Source organism: Symphalangus syndactylus, chromosome 10 (assembly GCF_028878055.3).
Source record: "Symphalangus syndactylus isolate Jambi chromosome 10, NHGRI_mSymSyn1-v2.1_pri, whole genome shotgun sequence".
Classification (NCBI taxonomy): Eukaryota; Metazoa; Chordata; class Mammalia; order Primates; family Hylobatidae; genus Symphalangus; species Symphalangus syndactylus.
Genome location: NC_072432.2, coordinates 12,657,607 through 12,671,936, shown reverse-complemented (window position 1 = coordinate 12,671,936; position 14,330 = coordinate 12,657,607). Strand labels below are relative to the sequence as shown.

Below are 14,330 nucleotides of genomic sequence, written 5' to 3'. Positions count from 1 at the left end.
GAACATAAGGACTGTGTCTTAATGATCTTTATTTTCTCTCCAATATCTGGACTTTTGTGCAACACAAAGGAAAACAGTCAGCCTGTGTGTTTTCAGTAGAAGCAATTTATCATCTTTCTAACTGTATAATGCTAAATTCCAAACAGTCTAAGCAGCTCTCTTGGAGTTCGCAGCTAATGACAGAAATAGTCCAGAAAGTCGTTTAACCTTTAATCCAGTGCTCTAACTCACTAAATATAAAACATTCTTAAAAATACATTTGTGCATTTGCCAATTGTTTATTAGATTTCTACTCAGTGCCAGAGATGATGCTGGGCCTGGAGGAGAAAGTTTGAACAAGAATAATGCTTTTCCATCTCACGGAATGCAGTGGGCTGTCAGAAGCGGTAGGGAACAGCTGGGCAGATACTGTGATGTGTGACATGCACCACATGGGAGAGAAATTCCCGGGCTGGGTGGGCAGGGGTTGAGGAGGGTGTTCTAAAGTATGTGTGAAGGGGGCAGTGTGAAATGCAGGCACACTGAATGAGAAGCCTGAGGGTTGACCAGGAATGTTGTCAAAAGACTACCTTGGAAGTTGGAGTGAACGACTCAGCCCCATGAAATGAGAGTGAGAGTCTGTCATACATCGGTGGCAGATACTCCCTAGGATATTTGTTACTCAGTGTGAGTGTAGCCTGCTTAGTCTCTTTTAGTCTTTATTTTTTCTTTATTTCTTAAAAAAAAAGCCAGATACACGTGCAGAACGTGCAGGTTTGTTGCATAGGTTATGTGTGCCATGGTGGTTTGCTGCACCTGTTGACCTGTCCTCTTAAGTTTCCTCCCTTCCCCCTCCACCCCCCATCCCCCAGCAGGCCCTGGTGTGTGATGTTCTCCTCTCTGTGTCCATGTGTTCTCAATCTTCAACTCCCACTTACGAGTGAGAACATGCGATGTTTGGTTTTCTGTTTCTGTGTTAGTTTTCTGAGGATGATGACTTCCAGCTTCATCCATGTCCCTGCAAAGGATATGATCTTATTCCTTTTCATGGCTGTGTAGTATTCATTCCTTTTTATGGCTACACAGTGTATATGTGCCACATTTTCCTTATTTGGTCTACCATCGATGGGTATTTGGGTTGGCTCCATGTCTTTGCTATAGTAAACACTGCTGCAATAAACATGTGTGCATGTGTCTTTATAGTAGAATGATTACATTCCTTTGGGTATATAAATCATTCTACTATAAAGACACATGCACACATATATTTAATATATAAATAAATGAGATCGCTGGGTCAAATGGTATTTCTGGTTCTAGATCTTTGAGGAATCGCCACACTGTCTTCCACAATGGTTGAACTAATTTACACTCCCACCAACAGTGTAAAAGCATTCCTGTTTCTCCACAGCCTCGCCAGCATCTATTGTTTCCTGACTTTTTAATAATCACCGTTCTGACTGGCATGAGATGGTATCTCATTATGGTTTTGATTTGCATTTCTCTGATGATCAGCGATGTTGAGCTTTTTAAAATATCTTCATTGGCCACGTAAATGTCTTCTTTTGAGAAGTGTCTGTTCATATCCTTTGCCCACTTTTTGATGAGGTTTTTTTTTCTTGTAAATATGTTTAAGTTCCTTATAAATTCTGGATATTAGCCCTTTGTCAGATGGGTAGATTGCAAACATTTTCTCCCATTTTGTGGGTTGCCTCTTTACTCTTATGATAGTTTATTTTGCTGTGCAGAAGCTCTTTAGTTTAATTAGAACCTATTTGTCAATTTTGGCTTTCGTTGCAATTGCTTTTGGCCTTTTCGTCATGAAGTCCTTGCCCATGCCTGTGTCTTGAATGGTATTGCCTAGGTTTTCTTCTGGGGTTTTTATGGTTTTAGAATAAGTGCCATGTGGCACTGAGAAGAATGTATATTGTGTTGATTTGGGCTGATTTTTGTATTTTGTAGCAGAGACGGGGTTTCACCATGTTGGCCAGGCTGGTCTCGAACTCCTGAACTCAGGTGATCCACCCGCCTCGGCCTCCCAAAGTGCTGGGATTACAGACGTGAGCCACCATGACCAGCCCACGGCTACATTTTAATGTAATAATATTTTCTGTGCAGTAGTTGTTCGTAATCTTTTCGGGGTCATGGTGCTCTTTGAGAATCTGATGAATCCAATGAAGCTTCTTGGAAGAGGTCTTAGACGCACACACACACAGACACACATACACACACGAACACACACATATGTACACACACATACACATACATACATACACATACACACACATACACATATACATACGCACATATGCACACACATATGCAAATACATGTATACACATGCACATACACACATACACACATATACATACACATACACACACATAGATGCACATACAGACATATGCACACACACTCACACATATTTCACAGCCTTGTATTTCATTGTATGGGCTCGTGATCCCTGGGGAGCCCATCTAGACCTGTTGGTGAGTTAAGAATCTTTGCTTTAGAGGAGGCAATAACTGGTCAGACTGAGACTTCAGGAACAGGCCTGTCCGGAGCTAGGGAACTGGCCTGGCTGTTGGGCTTTTGGGTAAGTGACATTCCAGCAGTTCTCATGTGGTGACCCAGGATGGAGAGTGTGAGCATCAGTTGGACTAGATCACGTGCACAGGGTGGAGATCTCAGTCTCTCTAGGGGGTGCTCAGCCCAGTGAGGGGACATCATGGTCAGGGTTTGGAGTGAGACTCGAAGGAGAAGCTGGAAGTACAGAGTGTGTTGACCGCTTTTCTGCTCCCCGGACATACCCCGCAGAGGCTGGCTGTTAGGGGAATCCCAAGAGACAGGATCTCTGCAGTTGCTTGGAATTCCAATTATTTTCTGATCCAAAAATCTAGCACTCATTGGCAAAGGACAAACTGCGAGGGCCTCTGGGTGCCGGGCGAGCAGCCAACAGCAGCACGACCACCTTCAGGCCTCACCTGCGAGCCCCACTGAGGGTGGATTCTGCCTTTGGGCAAAAGTGAGAGCCCCCTGGGTTGAGAATATGAGTCAGCCCGTGGCGCTCCCACTGTGGAGGTGGTGGGGGTGCTGATAACAGGGAGGGCGTGGGAGGCAGACAGGGATTGCAGATACTATCCTCAGATGTACAGGTGTCGAGGCCATATTTTCACCCAGGTCACACTCTTGCATGTGCTGAATGTGTGTGTCGTCGTGAAGTGAAAATTTATAGCGAATTTATAATTTAACACTGAATTCAGTTTTCTCTTCCTATTTGAAGCAATTATATGACTTTGATAATTGTTTGGCTTTTGTTTCAAAATTTTAAAATGTAGCATTAAAGAAAATTTCTCCAACTAGTTTTTTAAATTGCCTTGTTTCTCTGCAGTAGCTCATCAGAGTGATTGGGGTCATTTTACCCCCACCCCGGATGGCCTCCTCATCCTCCTCCTGCTTCTCCTCCCCCTCCCATTCATCCTCCCCCTCCTTTTCTCTCTCCCCCTTTTCCTTTATTTGGCTCTGAGCCCCTGCCCAGCCCTATGCTGAGAACCTTCTTGTGCATGGTTGTTTCACTTAGTGTTCGGGAGGCCCTACCAGGTGGTCCAGCCAGTAGGCTTGTTTTACAAGCGAGGAAACACACCTGGAGAGGTTAGGCAGCTTTTCTGATGTCACACAGCCAATGTGGTTGTAGCTGGGACTCCAACCCAGGTAGTGCCATCTGGAGCCTGCCATTTCCTGTGTTTTGCAGCTTTCTCAGTGAGTGCAAGGCCATCTCATTCTTCCTTCTGTGCACTCTCAAAGGCATGGCCTACAAGAGCTGTCTGATGACTGATTCATTGCTGTTTTCCCTTTTCTAGGAGTGTTTTTATTTTTTTGGCCTGCTGAACCTTTAGAAAAGTAATGGTAAGGCAATGTGTTAGGATTCTCCAAAGAAATGGAACCAATAGAATGTGTGTATATATAGATACTCTCACGACTGTGGAGGTGTGGTGAGTCTGAGCTCTGACTGGGCAGGCTGGCAGGCAGGGGACTCAGGGAAGAGTTGCAGTTCCAGTCCAAGGCTGTCTGCGTTAGACCCAGGAAGAGCTGCTGCTGTGATGGAACCTGCAGGCCGCCTGCTGGAGGATTCCCTCTTGCTCACGGGAGGTCAGTCTTTTGTTCTAGCCAGGCCTTCAACTGATTGGATGAGGCCCACCCACATCAGTGAGGGTGGCCTGCTTTACTCAAAGCCCAGCAATTAAAATGTTAATCTCACCAAAATCACCCTCCCAGAAAAATCTGGAGTAGGGTTCAACCATATATCTGGGCACTGTGGCCCAGGCAAGTTGACATAAAATTAACCATTACAGACAGCAACCTAAATACTGTTGAACAAGAGGCCAACTCATTTTGTCAGCTACCTAAGGGCATGTTAATGTAAACTTTCGGCAAGTTTGTCTCTTTCTCATAGATCTAACGGGAATATTGGGAAAAATTTGAATGGAAGTTCTTTTGCTTCAGAAAAGAAAGTAACTTTACAAGAAGAAGTAAGTCAAGTATGAAAAATAGAGTGAGACCTAGGAGAATAAAATCTTTAACAAGCAAGTGTCTTATTCCATTGAACTTAGAGCCCTGGACCTGTGTGATATGTCAATTCAGTCTTGACAGTTTTTCTGCAGAGTGAGCTAATAAAAAGAACTGTAAGAATTTTTTTTTTTTCTTTTTAGTGGAGAATGGAAGAAAAGTGGCTGACTCTTTGGAAGGTGATTCTTTAAAAGCAGGAAAATGTTTAAAGCAAGAGCAGTAACATCTATGAAAGTGAGCTATTGGCAGCTAGAGAAGGATTGGAGAAAATGTGCAAGAATGAGAGATTCCATATTTTATTGGATAAAATTCTTTAGCCAGTAAACAGTGACAGGGTGTTAAATTTCATCTGATCGTTTTAGAGGTTATTTATCTTGTAAACTCTTAAAGATACCTTGCGGAGTGGTGTGGGTTGTGTGCTTCGAGAAAGTCGTAAATGGTTTCCATCGCTGTGGCATTTCTTTAGCAAATCCTGGTTGTTTCTAGTGCTAAGATCTTCTTGGGAACTTCAGAGAAAGCGTTGGGTCCTTTGGGATTAAAGTCCTGTTGTGCAGTACCTGGATTTTCTTTCATCTCTGGTTGTTTCCCTTGTCTGAAATGAACAGTATTGGTGTTACCTAATGGACTAATCATACAGCAGAGAACTCCAGAAAAATATTAACTGAGTGTCTTTACCACACAAGATACTAAGTGCCAAAACACTTAAACGGACTGATACCTGGCTTTCTAGGTTACACATGCTGAAATGAACATTGCAAGTGATAATTCACTTATGTAAGTGGTTACAAACTATGCAAATACAAAAAAATAAAATAAAAAGAAATGGCAGTATGTGAATGCTTGTGGTATGCTATTTAAGTCATATTTTAATGAAAGGTCTGTGCAATGAATATTTATGGTAACAGTCGCTGTTAGTCTGAATTCAGCAAGTTGTATGTCATCAAAAGATTAGTGAAACAGATACAATTTCTAAAGCTGTCTAAATCTGCCCGTCTTTCCTTCCTGTGACACAAGTTCGTCTGTGGCCTACTAGTTGTTGGAGGTGTAACCTACTATTTGTTGGCCAGTTGTTGGAGGTGCTGGGTGTGTGGTTTTGGACACAGTGCGCGTGGGTGGTCCCAGTCTCCTGGAGTGGACAGCCAGACGAATACTGTAGACACAGGAACACAGTATGTTGTGGGAGCATTCGTCGTATTTCTGGAGGTTGCAGCTTTGTCTCAGTTTGCTGTGGCTGAACCAAGGAAAAGGGCAGATACAGACTTCTACAAGAATTATAATTCTATGAAAGATTTTGAGGAGATGAGGAAGGCTAGCATCTTTCAGGATGCAATGCAATTTGGAATATAAGGAATTTATTTAGGTTGAATTACCTAGAAGTTTGTCACTGACCTGTGTTTCTGAACCATGAAGCATAAATAATTTATCTTGATAAATAAACCATTAACAAATACATAAAAAAAAGAGTCTATAGAGAAATGTATACAGGGGGTGTGACTAGGCAGTTCCCAGAAGGGAAACCTGAATTGTCATAGTGTAATGATACTAAACAGCACTGGTGATCAGTAAAACAAACAAGCAAAGGAAAAAGACAGTTTCATATACTTCAGATTAGTGAAACTTTAAGAAGTCTGATTATATAAAATACTCCCGAGGACGGAGAGCACTGGGGATGATGAGGTTGTAAGAATGACTTTCGGGCCGGGCGCGGTGGCTCACGCTTGTAATCCCAGCACTTTGGGAGGCCGAGGCGGGCGGATCACGAGGTCAGGAGATCGAGACCATGGTGAAACCCCGTCTCTACTAAAAATACAAAAAATTAGCTGAGCATGGTGGCGGGCGCCTGTAGTCCCAGCTACTCAGAGAGGCTGAGGCAGGAGAATGGCGTGAAGCACTACTCCAGCCTGGGCGACAGAGCGAGACTCCCTCTCAAAAAAAAAAAAAAAAAAGAAGAATGACTTTGGAGAGCAGTTTGCCAATAACTAGGAAGTCCTTTGCTGTTCTGCACCTAGGAATTAATTTTAGAGTAACAATGTTACAAAAATTAACCATCAGAATTAATTTTAGAGTAACAGTGTTACAAAAATTAACTGTCGGAATTAATTTTATAGTAACAGTGTTACAAAAATTAAGAGTCTCATGTCAGATTTCACCTCACTTGTCCTATCAGCAGCATTTGACAAGATTGATTATTCCTTCCTTCTTGAAATATTTTTATTACTTGGAAATAGACTTAGCTGGGCACATGGCTGTCCAGAGTCTAGATACTTGTACAATGCAAGGTGGGTTCTGCCCAGTCTTACTGTTACATGCTAGGGTCAGAGATAAATTCTACAACATCATATATTACAGGTTTAGGATGAGGTTTCACTGGAAGAAGGTGAGATGTACATGGACCAAGGGTTTACCTCATATCCTGTTATCCCATAGAGATGCCACTGGGTGAGTCAGCGTGCTTTTTATTGGAAGGATCCTTCCATTGTGTGGGTTTCCTTTCTTGTAAGCATAGAAAACAGCCATGATATTAGGGGATAAACAGTAATTACAGTACCTTCCCCCACCCTAGCAGTGGGGAAGTACGTATTTCATGGGGAACCTGAATGAATGTGGGTTCAGTACCTCCAGCTGGGCTCTGTCCTAGCTCACTGCTCCAGAGAACTCCTGGGGTCCCTTTGGGACATACCTCCTATTGTACTATGAGATGTGGCCATGCCCAGCGAGGAAGTGATGTCTGTGATATACATCAGCGTCACTGATGAGATGGAAATTGTTCATCTTTACTTACGTTCTTTCCCTCTTTCCATGGGCTGGGATGTGCTGAACCATCTGTTTCCCTGCCCTCACTTAGAGCAGAGTGACAGGATTGAAAGACCCTGGGCTCCTAACATATCTTGGGAAGCAGAGCTCTGTATCACCCTATATCACCTGCCTTGGATGAGAGAGAGAGAGAAAGAGAGAGAGGAACTTTGACTGTGCTTGCACCTCTGCGGCTGTGTTTTTGGGTCTCTTTATTATGCAGTCTAGCTGTGATGCAGTATCTCATAGTCATCTTAATGATCTTAACGACTATGAGGGCCAGTGGAGCTTGCCCTTGGTATTTGCATCCCTTGAATCTGCCTCATCTCAGTAAAGGGCAACTCCATTCTTCAAGTGCTTGGGCCAGAAAGCCTCAGGGACATTTCTGTGTTCTACTTCTCTTGCAGCCCTTCAGCAAATCCCATTAGCTTTACCTTCATATTTAAAAAAAATACTTTGACCAGGCATGGTGGCTCACACTTGTAATCCCAGCACTTTGGGAGGCCGAGGCAGGCAGATCACCTGAGGTCAGGAGTTCGAGACCAGCCTGGCCAACATGGTGAAACCCGGTCTCTTCTAAAAATACAAAAAGTAGCTGGATGTGGTAGGGCGTGCCTGTAGTCCCAGCTACTCGGGAAGCTGAGGCTGGAGATGGTGGTGGGTGCCTGTAATCCCAGCTGCTTGGGAGGCTGAGGCAGGAGAATCACTTGAACCCAGGAGGTGGAGGTTGCAGTGAGCCGAGATCACGCCACTGCATTCCTTTTGCCCTAATGTCATCACTGTGATAGGGCTGTGTTATTTGCTTCCAACAATTCTTAGATAATGTCTTTGTTAAATCCTATTCTTTTTTTTGAGACAGAGTCTTGCTTTATCACCCAGCCTGGAGTACAGTGGCACAATCTCGGCTCACTGCAACCTTCCAGGTTCAAGCAATTCTCCTGCCTCAACCTTCTTAGTAGCTGGGACTACAGGCACCCGCCACCATGCCCAGCTAATTTTTGTAGTTTTAGTAGAGACGGGTCTTGAACTCCTGGCCTCAGGTGATCCACCCACCTCAGCCTCCTAAAGTGCATGTTTTACAGGCGTGAGCCACTGCGCCCCGCCTAAATCTTATTCTTTACAACAAAATGATACTATTTCTTTTCTTAATCATACAAGTGTATTTTTACAATGAAAGAGTCTTGAAAGGTTGAAATGAAACTTGTCCTCTAACAGTCTTTATATGACAGGTACTAAGGGGTATGCGTGTGTGTAAGTGTAATTTTTCTGACATTCTTCACAAGTTATATCTTCATCTGGGTTACATTCATTATTAAAGACAGCAATACTTTTATCTGTGTGTTTGAACCTCAGTAGTAGGTAGCACTAGGAGCTTGTCAATCCTGTTGAATCATTTTATGATCTATCTTTTTGTTTGTAGGAACAATCTAATTTGAACCTTACATGAAAAATTAATGTAGGTTCTGCTTTACACATCTCCAAGGGAAAGAACTCTGTCATCTTTTTTCTTAATAGTAAGAGCAGGTGCTTCCATTTATCATTCAAGGTCTACTGTTGCCTCCTTTTTTCTTTAGCAAAGTCAGTGTTAAGTCTTCCCCTGAGAAGTCAAAGGCTGCTACCTGATGTCTCGTTGAGAAGGCTCGGTTCTCTTGTGAGCTGGGAGGAGTTTCAGTGGATTAAGCACTCTTTTTTATCTCTTTTTCCTCCAGAGACCCCATTAAAATGGTAGTGGAAAAATAATACATATATCAACAACACAAAGAACTTAAAGGCTACCAGCATGGAAAAGGGATTTGACAATGTTTCTGGCAGCCTGGAAGCTGATAAGGCTCCGTGACTACTCAATTAGTGTGGGGGCTGCAGCTGGGGAGGCTCACGTTGGAGACTTTGAATGCTGGGTGGGTGGGAGTCCCACGTGCGGCTGAAAATCACAGGGTTCGGTGAGATGCCTGTAGTCACATCACTTCACGGATTCTGTCCTTCTTCCACCCCTGCCGTGGGTACAACCAAGGACTAGAAACCAGATATTTATCCCTCTGCCTCATCTCTGAAGAAGTGGACTGAATTGTCTGGGGAGAACCGCTGTTGCTAGTTTGGAAGGCAGCTTCTTAGAAGGGGAATTACTCCAATGCCCACTCTCTGAGTCAGACCTCTCTGCCCAGGAAACCAGCCTCTCCAGGGTTTCTGTTGTTTCATATGTAAGTATGATGCATGAGCATTGTTGGCCAGACACTCCAAGAAAGCTTCTGATCAAAGAGGGCAGGATGAGATGAAGAAACAACAAAACAGCCCCCAGGAATCAGAGAAGACCTGGGGAATAGGGGAGGAGAAACACCTCTCATTACCGTAACGAGAGGTTTTGAAAAGGGCATCTTGTTAAAGAAAAGGTTTTAGAAGGAAGGAACTACCAGAAGCAAGAAAGAAACATTGCAAACGAAAACTGTGACCCACGGAATGAATTCAAAGAAGCGTTGATTGGAAGTAAGTTCAGAAAATTGCCAGAAAGACAACAAAATATGAAATACCCTGTGTGTTTAAATGCTGTCACATAGGGATGGGACTCAAACTCCCTTTCTGTGGGCTAGGGTGGGTTTGAGTGAAAATGGCCTTTCTCTTCATTGTAATTAGTCTCCCCCGTCTCTCAGAGAATGAGTAGGCATGGGGAAGCTGGTCTCAGCAGACCTGTCTGTTCTACTGTGACGTGGGAAGGCATTGAGGAGCCTGGGCTGACAGTGTTTGTCCTCCTGACCCCAGCACGGGTCTCCTTGTTCATCGTCTGCCTGCACGGGCAGCCCTGACCAAGGGCTTTATACTCACAGCCCGGTCTACACAGGTCACGTCCCTGAGAGGTGATCCGGCTTCAGACTCTACGGGGATGTGCACTTGATGGGGCTTGAAATCCAACATTAGTGATATTTTCCCAAATTCTGAAAAAGTGATGCTAATCTTCTGCCTTTAGATGGGACTCAATTTGTAGATAGCTTGCTTTCTTTTTCTTTTTTTACACACATGGTCTTACTCTGTTACCTAGGCTGGAGTGCAGCGGTGTGATCATAGCCCACTGCAGCCTCGAACTCCTGGGCTCACACCATTCTCCTGCCTCAGCCTCCCAAGCAGCTGGGGCTACAGCCACCCACTACCATGCCCAGCTAAGTTAAAAAAAAAAATTGTAGAGATGGGGTCTTGCTGTGTTACCCAGGATGGTCTTGAACTTCTGGCCTCAAGAGATCCTCCTGCCTTGGCCTCCCAAAATGTTGGGATTACAGGTGTGAGCCACCATGTCCAGCTCGGCAGCTTTATAATCCTAATAAAGCATTTGTGGGATTTGGGTCCATCTTTAAATGTCCTCAAGAAACATGTGTGTGTAACTGAAGCTCAGAACTTGAGTTCTGAAACCCAAGTTAATGATTCCTTCCTTCACTGTGATGTGGGCACCTCTCCAAAGTGAGGTATTAGTGGAATGGAACTTGGATTTTTAAAAGGTATACTGGAATGCTTATATAATATTATAACTAAGTAAAACCTTGAAAAAATGTTCATGAGAATGTGGTAAAAAGTTTCTTTTTTTGTTTGTTTCTTATGACTTTCTAGGAGTTTGCCTTTATCAGCTGAAAGCATGGAGCGATGATTACCAAGTTACGGGTAAACCTTCCTCCACCTGAAATTGCAGAGTGTTTTTCTCCCTGATCATTTCTCTCCTGCCATGGAGTTCACCTTTGGTGCTGTAGTTGGGCGCAGGGCAGGTTTTGAGTTTGCTGATGTTTCAAGTGTGGATTGGTCCTTCACTTTGAAGAATAACATAATGATCTTAGACAAGGATTTGGCTTACAGCTGAGAGTGCCGAGTTGGAGTCTTGGAAGAGAGACGTACTGCAGAATAAAGTTTATAGTTTTAAAATTTCTAGTTAGAAGTTTAAATGATCACACCGAGCAATGCCAATTAGCTTCCATTGCAGTGAATTCTAAGGAATTGCAAGGCAACTTTTATTTACCAGAATTTAACTGAATTAATCAGTGCTTAAGGTAACTCCATGGACTAGGAATTGTAAATTGGTTATACTCAGTTTTTATTTTATAGCAATATTTGTTGTAATAGGTTTATGGTACATTTGAACATTTAGAGCTTTGAGAGCTAAATGTTGACTGATACAGTTTTTCTTATAAAATTAGCAAGATTCTTGAGAATGTTTCTTTTCTACTTTTAACCTAAAGTGGTCTGTATACGTTCATGGCTTTATAGATACATCTTCCATGGAGAGCAATTCATTTAGATAGTCTGTGGCTCATAAAAGATTGCTTGAGTCTTTGCAGACACATATAAAGGAAAGCTGTAGGACCTCTGGGAACTTGAGGCTCGCAAGAGTAAATGTCAGAGCTGTCCCTAGAGCTCCCTTGCTATGACTTTGACAGTTTAAATTTCAGCATTGTGCAGTGACTTCATAGGGTGCTTGCATATTTTAAAAATTTTCACTTAAATGTTAACTTGTTAGCAACAACCCTGTGGAAAATAGAGCTTTCTTCCCGTAGTGGATATAGACGTCCTGTGTTAGGCACAGGACCCTTTATCACTGGATTATAATAATTGTTCTTCTTTTGTAATGAGATAGGAAATGCATGTTTATGGGGTACAGTTGTATATTTTGTCCTAATCTTGAAACTTATGTGAGTCATTTTCATATTATCTCCATCATGCCTGCAATTTAAATTACTGATTTATCTGTTTGCAAAAGCTTTGGAGAATCAGAGAATCTACTGGAAAGACTCCATGTGAGATTGGGCTCTGAACACTTGGGGGCTTGAGGCTGTTTCTAGTTTTTTTTTTTTTTTTTTTTTTTTTTCTGAGACAGTGTCTCGCTCTGTCGCCCATGCTGGAGTTCAGTGGCACAATTTCGGCTCACTGCAACCTCCACTTCCTGGGTTCAAGCGATTCTCTTGTCTCAGTCTCCTGAGTAGCTGGGACCACAGACACCCGCCACCACACCCAGCTCATTTTTCTATTTTTAGTAGAGATGGGGTTTCACCATATTGGCCAGGCTGATCTTGAACTCCTGATCTTGTGATCCACCCGCCTTGGCCTCCCAAAGTGCTGGGATTGCAGGTGTGAGCCACCGCACCTGGCCGCTGTTTCTAGTTTTTTTCTGTGAACTTGGGTAAGGGTTAGTGAAGAAGAAGCACCTGTTAGCATTGTTAGGCGGAACAAAACAGAGAGGGTAAATGAAGGTCTTTGTAAAGCATAAGGTGAGTCCAGATTTTAGTTCATTTGGCTTGTGTATCTTTGTTTTCGTCTCAGTGACCCTAGCCATGCAAGAGGGCCACTTTTAAAAAGGGTATAGCATTTGAAAAATGATGACTACATTTATAATGGAGGAAGAGAACACAAGAACACAGTTTTATGCTCAGCCTCCCAAAGTGCTGAGCATACAATATTTTTGTGTTTGTATTTCCATGTGAGTATGTATGTATAAAATAAGGAAGGTGACATTTTATTTGAGGAAAAAAAATCTAGTGATAAAAGCAGACAAACAGATGAGTTATTCTTTATTATAAGTAGGGTGAGGCTAGGACGTTGCCATATAAGGTAAAGCTGGACTCGGCCTTGTTTGTCTGAGTTCTGTCCATGTTGGTTTTGCTCTTGGTCTGATGATCATCCTTGTGCATGGGCGGATGTTGACTGAGAGGCAAGTTAGTGATGAAGCAGCAGGTCCGGCCACTGCTTGGCTTGTGTGTTGGCCTCCATTCTACTGGCTGTTCTGCCAAAGCTCGTTGGAAGTTTCAATCTAGATATCATGGGTATGAATAATCAATAACCAGCAGATTACAAAGATATATGTAATAATTTAGTACATGTTTATAATAAAACAAGAGCTAATATTTATTAATTGGTTGGTGTGTGCCTGGGTTCGTTATATTTTATTTGCATATGTCTCTCCTTTAGTCCTTAGAACACCCCTTATAAGCAAAATATTGTTAGCAACCTGGCACCCTTTGATTGGCTAGAAAAGAATCTAAGAGAAATTGAGTAAATTATTCAAAGTCAGGCATCCAGTGATGGTGGATTCCCCCGTTGGGGCCCCAGATCTGCCCCACACCCTTATGGCAAACTTCCCTTTTGTAGTAATTTCACTGCTTTAGGTTTGAGCCAGAAGGGTTACATCAAGCCTTTGAAGAACCTAAACAGTGCACAAACTACTTGGGTCTTGGACCTTTAATAGGGGCTGAGTGAAGTCCTGGGTGGATCCTGGGCTGCCCACATGGAGAACCGGCTGTGGTGGGTGGTTAATCTGGGGCTAGGGTCTTGCTGTCATTTATGCTGACTTTGCACATCCATCTCTTGGTGCCCTGGGAAGGCTCAGGTCCTTCAGGGATGCAGGTGTAGCCCAGGGGGGCCTTTGGAGATCTGTAGCTTGGGAGACATGCCAAAGAGATATGCTTTCCTCAGGTCTTGGCTTCTAAGCACTTGTAGAATGTTGCCCTCCACAGTCTGATACTTCTTTTTCAAACAACACCTCGGCCGGGCACGGTGGCTCATGCCTGTAATCCCAGCACTTTGGGAAGCCAAGGGCGGATCATGAGGTCAGGAGATGGAGACCATCTTGGCTAACATGGTGAAACCCCGTCTCTACTAAAAATACAAAAAATTAGCCGAGCGTGGTGGCAGGCACCTGTAGTCCCAGCTACTTGGGAGGCTGAGGCAGGAGAATGGCGTGAACCTGGGAGGCGGAGCTTGCAGTGAGCTGAGATTGCGCCACTGCACTCCAGCCTGGGTGACAGAGCGAGACTCCGTCTCAAAAAAAAAAAAAAAAAAGATGCCTCAAATATATTCCTTCCTTGTTCACAGGGCTATCACCCCTATTTTGAGTCCTATCACTTTTCTACTTGGATAACTGAAACAGCCTCAGTTTCCCTGCTTTTAGTTTCTTTCCATTCAAACCCTTATACTATTGCCAGATTCATTTTATACAGAGATGTCCTGTTTGTTAAGAGTCTATATTG

The 14,330-nt window shown here is 43.3% G+C and overlaps 1 protein-coding gene across 11 annotated transcripts in view; it reads left to right on the top strand.

The window, feature by feature from the left end:
• The window catches only part of SFMBT2 (Scm like with four mbt domains 2), a 282,187-nt gene that overhangs the window by 140,300 nt on the left and 127,557 nt on the right, over positions 1-14,330 (top strand). The window lies entirely within an intron of this gene.